The sequence below is a fragment of the Suncus etruscus genome, chromosome 6 (assembly GCF_024139225.1).
Source record: "Suncus etruscus isolate mSunEtr1 chromosome 6, mSunEtr1.pri.cur, whole genome shotgun sequence".
Lineage (NCBI taxonomy): Eukaryota > Metazoa > Chordata > Mammalia > Eulipotyphla > Soricidae > Suncus > Suncus etruscus.
Genome location: NC_064853.1, coordinates 109502425 through 109512005, shown reverse-complemented (window position 1 = coordinate 109512005; position 9581 = coordinate 109502425). Strand labels below are relative to the sequence as shown.

Here is a 9581-nt window from a genome sequence, read left to right as displayed (position 1 = left end):
TCCTGGCTATGTGCTCAGAAATTACTCCTGGCAGTGCTCAGGAGACTATGAGATGTTGAGTATTGAACCCTTGTCAGACATGTGCAAGGCAAATGACCTATATGCTGTTCTATCATTCCTGCCCCTTTAATAACCATTTTTTACCTTTTTTGAAACTATTTGATCTTCAGAGTTCTTTATATATTTTTACAGTTCTAGAGATTGAAGCTAGGTCTCTTGTTTGAAAGGTATTTAGTTTACTATTGAGCCACATTAATGTACAACAATGACTGTTAATAAATACAACAAACTGAAAACCACCCCAAATTTTGCCACCTTATCCATTGGTCAGTAAATTATTGTACATCTATTATCATTGTGAACATTTTCATTGTTAGAAAGTTCTGATGCTTTTAACTCAAGGATGAAAACCATATATTGTATAATTTTCTGTAGCCTACTGAATAAAAGATAAAATTATAAGGATAAATACAATTATAAGAATAAAAATAAAAATATATATAATATATACGAGAAAAATTTGGGAAGAAGACATTTTTTCCAGCCTCTGGAAGAAGACATTTTTATGTTGTTCATTGTTTATACTGATTGTAATAAAAGAAGCCTGGGGCCGGAGAGATAGCATGGAGGTAAGGTGTTTGCCTTTCATGCAGAAGGTTGGTGGTTCGAATCCCGCATCCCATATGGTCCCCTGAGCCTGCCAGGGGTGATTTCTGGGTGTAGAGCCAGGAGTAACTCCTGAGCACTGCCGGGTGTGACCCAAAAACCAAAAAATAAATAAATAAAAGAAGCCTGCTGTCTACATTTGTCAAATTTATCAAATGATTTATCTTAAAATGATATATTTTGTATGCAGTTGTAACTCAGTAAACCTGACTTGGAGACAAAAGTGAAAAGAAATATGAGATGATGCAGACATGTCAGTTTTCACTGGGTATTTTATTTTTATATTTCGAGTATTAAGTAGATACTGAATTAGGTTTATTATCTCATCTGTTTCCATCTTAGTTACCTTTTTATTCAATTGAACTTAAGGTAAAAATGTCAAGAAATTTTATCCAGGAAGGACAGCAAGAATTTTATTTATTTCCTTTGTTACACTCATGCATGTTTTTCTTGTCTGTTCCCCATGGATAAAAGTTACAATTATGCCAGGATGCTTTGTTCCATTAGTATCCCTTTGTTTTTGGGCCCTGTAATCAGAATGACTATTCAGGATTAGGAATGCCTAGCTATTATTGGTTTATTGTTCAACACTATCAATCCTGGCTCTTTTACGTACTGTCCACCTTAATTCATCCTCAAATTATTAAATTTGAATGTGCATATTTTTTCTGCCAAAATTATGACTGATGTAAGATTCAACTCTTAGTCTCATCACATTTCAGGTGTGAGGACTTAGTCATTTGATAAATATAAGCTTTAGTGTTTTTCATGTAATGTGTACTTCTATGTTTTTCATGTTATTTGTAATTAATATAGTTGCTGTGAAAATTAGTGATATAGGGGCCGGAGAGATAGCATGGAGATAAGGCGTTTGCCTTTCATGCAGAAGGTCATCGGTTCGAATCCCGGCGTCCCATATGGTCCCCCGTGCCTGCCGGGAGCAATTTCTGAGCATGGAGCCAGGAGTGGCCCCTGAGCACTGCCGGGTGTGACCCAAAAACCACAAAAAAAAAAAAAAAAAAAAAAAAAAAAGAAAATTAGTGATATACTAGCTGATATTTTATTACTGTTTTTCCTTTCTCATCTTAATTTTTCTTCTCTCAATACTAGATTTTAATCTGCATTTCTATATATTCCTTGCTAACAAAAAATTCTCTCCCATGTAAATGCATGAGCAATTTTTAAATAAGAATATATATTTATAATGCATAGAATTTTATGTAAATGGATTATGGACCATATTTATGTTCTTGGAATAAATTATTCCAGTTGTTACAGCTACAGTTGTAGAACAGTAAAGTCAAACTTTGTTTTTTTGTTTGTTTGTTTGTTTTGATTCTCTTGTCCCACACAGGTGCAGAAATGGTGGGCTGCAATGAGTTTATTGCGTTAGAAACACCAGAGAAAACCAACGACACTGCTGCGCTCCACACAACTCAAGCTTTGTTCTGGCAGCCTGACTCTGTTCCCCACCTACCCTATCCCCAAAGGCTGCAGAGTTTGGGGCTCTGGGAAGGGGGCTTTTGATACACACACACACACACACACACACACACACACACACACACACACACACACACACACCCAGGGCTTTAGGGGATGAAGCCCCTCTCCAACCACTCTCTGTGGTAGTGTCCTCAGTCCTGGTCTGGGGTAATTGCTGGGTGGAGGGGAACCAGCTGGGCCTGCAGATATGGAAGAGTTGCGCAGGCTGCAGGTGGGAGGTAGAACGAATGAGACCAGGGCTGCCAGTCCTGGAGAAATCTAGTCCAAGGCCTGTGCTCCACGAGCCAGGCCCCTTTTGCAGCGTCTTCACCCTCCAGCATAAAGTCAAACTTTGAATTAGGTCAACAAAATCCACAAATAGGGTGGAAACTTTGGACTGTCTAAGCAGGGACAGATCTGGAATAAATCAGACACAGATATCACTTGTCAACATGCTGAGGAAGGCATTTTAAATAAGGATAGAAGGTACATCAAGAATATTGGCTCCCGGTAGCATTGTGATGCATTTGTTAAAACTATATTGAGAGTTTTCCATTATGTGGATTTAAACTAACATAATTGCTTTATGGCAATAATGTCTAAACAAAGGCCCACAATTAAGCTGTATTTTTATCTTGACTTGTGAACTATTACTGCCAAGTACTCAAATTTCAAGCCTGTTGAGACATATGTTATCCCTGGAAACCCTTCATAAAAAATGAAGCATTTTACTATCCCACCAATTCAACGTTCTCTGGTCAGTTCCCCATCAAGATCCAAATTAGCCATGTAATAATTCTACAATAGTGAGTAGTATTTTAAATTGCTTTGTAAGTAAAACCAAAAAAAAAAAAAAGCTTATTTCTATTTGTACAAAAACATAATCTGATTTGGATTCTCTAACTTTTTGAATATTAAGACAAATTGAAATTGTGGGAAGAGGACTGGATGTGGAAGATCTATATTTGAAATCTGACTCTGTGACTACATTCTGGCTTTGTGATCTCATAAGGTCACTTAATTAACTGATACTCACTATCTTTTACTGTTAAGTGGGGATCCACTGGTTAATCAAATTAACTAGTAATTAATCAACAATGAGGATTTAATGACTTTTAAAAATGTGTCTGTGAATGTTTTGGTTAAAGAAAACTAAAATGAGAGAATAACAGCAAGATAAGAATGATTATAAAGTCTGCATTTATAGCCCACTTGTCATATTTCAGTATTTATAGATTTGTTAGTGATAGCCTTCCGAGTATAACCATGATAATTATGAAATAACTGTCATTTTATTGACACAGCCCTATGCACCTGACTGAGACTGAAATCATTCACCATTTCTCTGTCTGATAATTTAATTTAAGGTTTCAGATGCATAACAACAGATCATTTTGAGTTTCTGTGTATTTTATTTTCTATATATGACTTGTAATAATCATAGCTGAACAAAAACTTCAGAAGGAAGTGATGGGATAAATCTAAACTTAAGTTAATGTATACTTAAGTTTTCTAAGTTCCTACTGCTATTTAAATGTCATGATCAAAGCAATAGATAGAAAAAGTATGAAAAGAAAATAGGAGAGGGAAAGAGAGAGGAGAGAGAGAGAGAGAGAGAGAGAGAGAGAGAGAGAGAGAGAGAGAGAGAGAGAGAGAGAGAGAGAGAGAGATGAAAGAGGCTTGGGGAAATGTTGAGTGGAAAATCTGTAGAAATGATGTAAGAGAAAGCAAAGGCAGGGATTGGAGTAAGGGGGTGTATAACTGAGACTATAAAAACTCAGAGAGAAAACTCACCATCAAGGCTGTTTGGGAGAAACTGCACAGACAAGACTCTAAAGACTCTTCTGATTTTTCACAAGGTAAGTTAACTATAAAAGCTGTTTTTCATATTTAAATTTTTCTCCTGTAAACTACTTTTTAAAAAATTTTCACTTACTTTTTAATTGTTGGTTTTACCTTTATTTTGTTAAAATTAGGAATTTCAAGTGTATTATTTACCTCTCTAAAGGAATTGAAAATGCAAGATACTTTTGTAAGGCAAAGTTAGGATAGAGTTCATTGTTTTTTCAAATATTTCATGTTTATTATCTTTCTTTTTTGCTTTAGTTTTCCACTTGAAAACAAACAGAAAAGAATGATTCCAATTGTATGTTGATAATATTAATCTTAATCAAAGATGATTAATGTTAAGAATGTTTACAAAAGTGGTCTTTTAAAACCCTAGATAGATAAAGGTTTTCCCTTATTTTATTAAACTTGAAGTGTAAGAAACAGACATAAATTAATAAAATGCTAATAATTTTCTCAAATTCTCTTTCAAATAAAAATTACCCTTTTATTTTCTTACTATAAACTCAAATACAAGTTTTGATATTATAATCATTTTGGAAATACTTTAGCCTATGTCTAATCTTTAATCTTAGAAATTTTTCCGTTCATAGTATTAGAGTTCATCTGAAATATGCAACCGAGTTCAGTTTAAGAACAAATTTACATGTTTGTTTTAGTTTTTAAAATTGTAGAAATATTAGTGCGCACTCAATTCTATTCTTGAGATAAATTTTTCACAGTAAGTACAGAAATAGGATTGCTTTTAAAACCAATAAAATTGCTTCTGATAACCAATGAAATAAAATTATAATTTAATTTATAAATTAAATATTCTGATATTCTTCTCTTGCACTCCTTAGAGCTTCTCTAGAGAGATGATTCTATAGATTCAATTTTCCTCTGTGAAATAAATTTCACTGTGGCTTCATTCAAAAGCTTTTAACCTTGATATATGTTTTCTCTTACTTATTTCTGGATTTTAACTTATTCCTAGACAATGCATTATGGGTGGGCAATAGGAAAATGTAGTGAATCAGGTTTATGAAACTCAGACTAGAGTTTAATTTTTTCAAATACTTTCAATAATTTATATATATTATTGTATCATTGTATTTATTAAGCTTGTTTCAGAGGAATCAAACTCGGTGAATTCCTAAAATATTCTTCTGTCTCTCATAATGTAACAGTACAACTTTAAAAAAGTCAAAAGCATGGAGAGCATTAATGATATTCTAATATGAAAATAGACTAAGTAATTAAAAGTTTAGGGGCTATTGAGTACAGACTAAACTCAATCTAAAGGTTTCATAGCATCAATTTTCCTATTTTATAATGAAGACTAAGGATCACTTAGAATCTTGAAACTAATATTAATTTATTTGCAAATATTTTATTTACTCTTGCCCTTTTCCACTAGACAATTTTTAATTACATTCAATAGTGCAGTTGAAGGAACAATAGCTATAGTGTGAGAAAAACAGATTTTCCATTTTAATCTTGACTTCAACAGTTTAGTCACCCTAGAAATTTATCTCATTTTTTTGTCTATATCTCCTTTTTATGTTTTAGCAAACTTGAGCCATAATGGTTCACTATTTGGCAAGCTTACCCTACACAAGACAACACCCAAATGCCTGAGGATCTGATTAGACATTTTTAGCTAACATTCTTCTCCCCTATGTCCACATAATTCTCAGACTATCTCACTGGAGTAATGGTTTGAATCACTTGCCAATAAGTGTCAGGGACTTTACTTGGACTGAGCTGACAGTTGCCAAGATTTACTGTTCTACCTTATGCATGGATGCTTTATAAGCTCCTGTCTCAGAACCAAGCATCTGTTTTCTCAAGAAACAAATTTTTGGATTTGTTTGTTTATTTGTTTGCTTGTTTGTTTGGGGGCCACACTCATTGACACTCAGAGGTTACTCCTGGCTCAGAAATTGCTCCTGACTTGGGGGACCATCTATGCACCAGAGGATCAAACCAACCGTGGTCTGTCCTAGGTCAACCGCGTGCAAGGCAAACACCTTACCTATCGCGGCATCACCTCTCCAGCCCCCGAAAACAACTCTTTGGATCTCTTTGCATCTTCTGGATGCATCTTATATCTCACCTTCTTTTTTCATTTCTCAAACAAGTAGCTTTGAGTTTTACTCCCTCACTCACTGAGATTGTTACTCGACAATTCCAATGAATGCCTTTCCCCTTTCTAAAATTCAGTTTCTAATAAAAGTCCCTTAACACATAAAAAATACACTTTAAAATAACACTCAGGTCAACAACTTGGTTGAGGAGCCCCAAGTTTTAAATGCCGTTTCCCATAGACCTCTATGAGCTTCATATGTTCCCACTGTGTTAGTTGGATTTCCCTGTAATCCGAGAGTCTATGCCACTTGGGACCCCTAAAAAGATTGGGAAGTGTTCTCACTTCTGCTTCCTTTGCATTTTATCTTTTTCCAGATGTTGCCTTCTTTGTATGAAGTCTAGTTCTTTTAAAAAAGAAGCTTAATTTCCACAAGTCTCATGACTTTTTATACTAAATTTGCATGACAAAAACAATGTGAAAAATCTGAATTCTCACAAGTAATTTGTAATTTTCAAAAGTACTATATTGATGTAACTATAAAACAAAATATATATCAGAGTTATATTGCAGTTCAAGTAAAGTTTCACTTTTGTGATTATAATTAGTTATTAAACAATAATTATATTTAATGCATTATTCAAACTCACATTAAAATAATTTTAATTTGATTTCTTCACTTTATCCATCTTTATAATTGTATACTTCTTATCTATAAGAAATTATGACATAAAATAAGTATAATTCATAATTGATTATAACATCAGACTTTAGAATTGTCTCTAGTAAGATTGCTTTCCCCCTTTCCATATCATTTTTCCTGTATTATTTTGTATCACTCTATGACAATTATAGACTTTTAGAACTAATTTTGTTCACATATATATGGATTTGAAGCCAGAGTGATAGAACAGCAGGTAGGGCATCTTTCTGCAAGCAGCAGGTTCTTATAAGGCATCTTATAAGGTCCTCCAAACCCTGCAAAGAGTGATCCCTGAACTCAGAGACATAAGTAATCCCTAAGTGTCACTAAATATGACCAAAAAGTAACTAATTAAGGGCTTCTTAAATGTTTTGCAACAACAAAAAAATTGTAAGAATTTTGAGTTAGTTTAGAAAGCAGTACTAAAATGATGAAAGCTATTACTTATTAAGTAATATATCAGCCACCTTACCAGCTTTATTTTAAATCTTTTCATAAATCCACAAAGCTTTGTTTCTTTTGTTTGTTTTGGGGTCACACACAGCAGTGCTCAGGGGTTATTCCTGGCTCTACGCTCAGAAATCGCTTCTGGCAGGCTCAGGGAACTATATGGGATGCCGGGATTCCAACCACCAACCTTCTGCATGCAAGGCAAACACCTTACCTCCATGTTATGTCTCCAGCCCCAGCTTTGTTTCTTTTTACTGATGAATTGTTGAAAAAGAAGTCTAAGTAACACGCATCTTCAGCTGTCACACCACATCTAGATAACTAAAAAGAAAATTACCTTGAATAACTTATGGCATGCAATTTTTACGCCATATTTAAACACACTTGTCCAACTATGACAAAATTACATATGCATTTAATGGCTACAAAGTATGTTTATAGGCAGATACAACTGTATTTACTTATCCATAGTTTTAAATGTTGTTACTTTATTATTTTTAATCATTATAATTGAATAACAAACTCCCTTAATAAAATTGTCTATAAGTATGCACAGTTTACTTTGATGATTTGGAATCATAGATTTATATAAAGAGTGATTTAGGGATAAGAGAAAAATTAATGTTTGGTAAAGAGAAATGTTTTAACTCTACTGAAATTAATATCAAGGAATACTGATAAATTTACCTTACATTAGCCCAATAATAAATGTTTTAAAACATTATTGGATATACGAGGATACTGATATAATAATTCAGATTAATGTGGTTGATAAAACTTGAGAAAATACCTTTTCTTCTTTAACTCCTATTTTCTAGGTGAGTGAGACAGATGTTAATATCTGCCTGTCATTCCTACTTACCTAACACTCATGAAAATGTTTCATTCATTCATGAAGATGTATATTTAACTTGATGTTATGTATTTTGCTGAGAAATGGTGGCAAAATGGCAGAATTTCCACTCTCAGAAGCTTTTACTAACAGCAAAATACCCTTTACACATTTATATCAGGGCTTTTGAATAGTGGGTTCATCATTGTAGATTTCTGCTTCTCAAATTTTTGCAAGAGAAAAGGAGTACTAGTGAACTGTACAAATTAATAAAAATAGATATTTAACAATAACATTTTGAGATTCTGAATGGTAATGTTATCTAAAAAAGAATAAATATGGTGCCAAGTAGCATGAATTGCATTACCATATACACTACTGAATTATCATTTTCCCAATTTTTACTTTTCAGAGAAAGTTCTTTTAAAAGTCAGGTGTCTATTACATTAAGAATACCTCATCCATAAATATTTCGTTTTATAAGCAACTTGTTTTGACTTGGAAAGATGTTTCATACTTTAGCAAATAGGTTATACTTGAAGAAGCATGAAACTGAATCAGAAATGGCAGTTTTTGGCTCCTCTGATTGGCTTGTGACTCTGAAAATTTCACTATTACCAGTTAAAGCATTATAAGAATGCTTCTCAGTGTCAGTTGGATTTGTTCTTTTTGAAACATACTTAGACCTTAAAGTGAAATGTACATCCCACAATTTCTTGAAAATAGAAAATTATATAAAAGAATTTTAAATAGGGGCTGGAAAGATAGCATGTAGGTAAGGCTTTTGCCTTGCACGCAGAAGAACGGTGGTTCGAATCCGGCATCCCATATGATCCCCCCAGCCTGCCAAGAGCTACTTCTGAGCCTAGGGCCAGGAGTAACCCCTGAAAACTGCCGAATGTGACCTCCCCCCCCAAAAAAAAGAATTTTAAATAAACATATATGTCCACCATTTCAGACATTTTTGTGAAGGTGTTGTACCAATATGTGTGTGAAGATAGAAGCTACAAGTTGAACTCTTGGATAAAAATGATCAGTGATTTTAAATTTGATTTGATTTGTGAGGCTCTGAAACTAATTCTTTAGTTTTAAAAGTCTGTGTGTAGTTATATAGTTTTGTAGAATTGCACAATCATAACTCTTTTATGTCAGACTTTTAGATCATTATCTCCTTCACCTGGTTGTTTTATTGATCAAAGAAAATGAGAAACAACTTATATATCACCATGTTAAATGTTGTCACTCATTGAAATATCTACATAATGTCAAACTATAATGGAGATTTGCGGATTTTCTCAATTAATAGCCCCAACTCTTTATGTGGTTCTTGAAGTGAGCTTTATGTTTCTGGAAAAACTTGACTTCAAAGATTTGCCTTCATCTAAGGAAAAATCTCTTTAATTCCTAGTAACTAGTTTTCCATTTTATAATTATTTGTTTGAAGGTCATAGCTGGCTGTTCTTAAGGGTTACTACTGGCTCTGCACTTAGAATCTACTCCTAGCAGGCTCAGGGAACCATATGGAACAA

General features: G+C 33.6%; 1 protein-coding gene across 1 annotated transcript in view; it reads left to right on the top strand.

Annotated features, from left to right (window-relative positions):
• The first annotated feature begins 3968 nt into the window (after positions 1–3968).
• Positions 3969–9581, top strand: part of OSTN (osteocrin) — a 41027-nt gene continuing 35414 nt past the window's right edge. The window contains exon 1 of the mRNA XM_049776021.1: positions 3969–4010. The gene's annotated coding sequence lies outside the window, so the exon portion shown is untranslated. The remainder of the gene's footprint in view (positions 4011–9581) is intronic.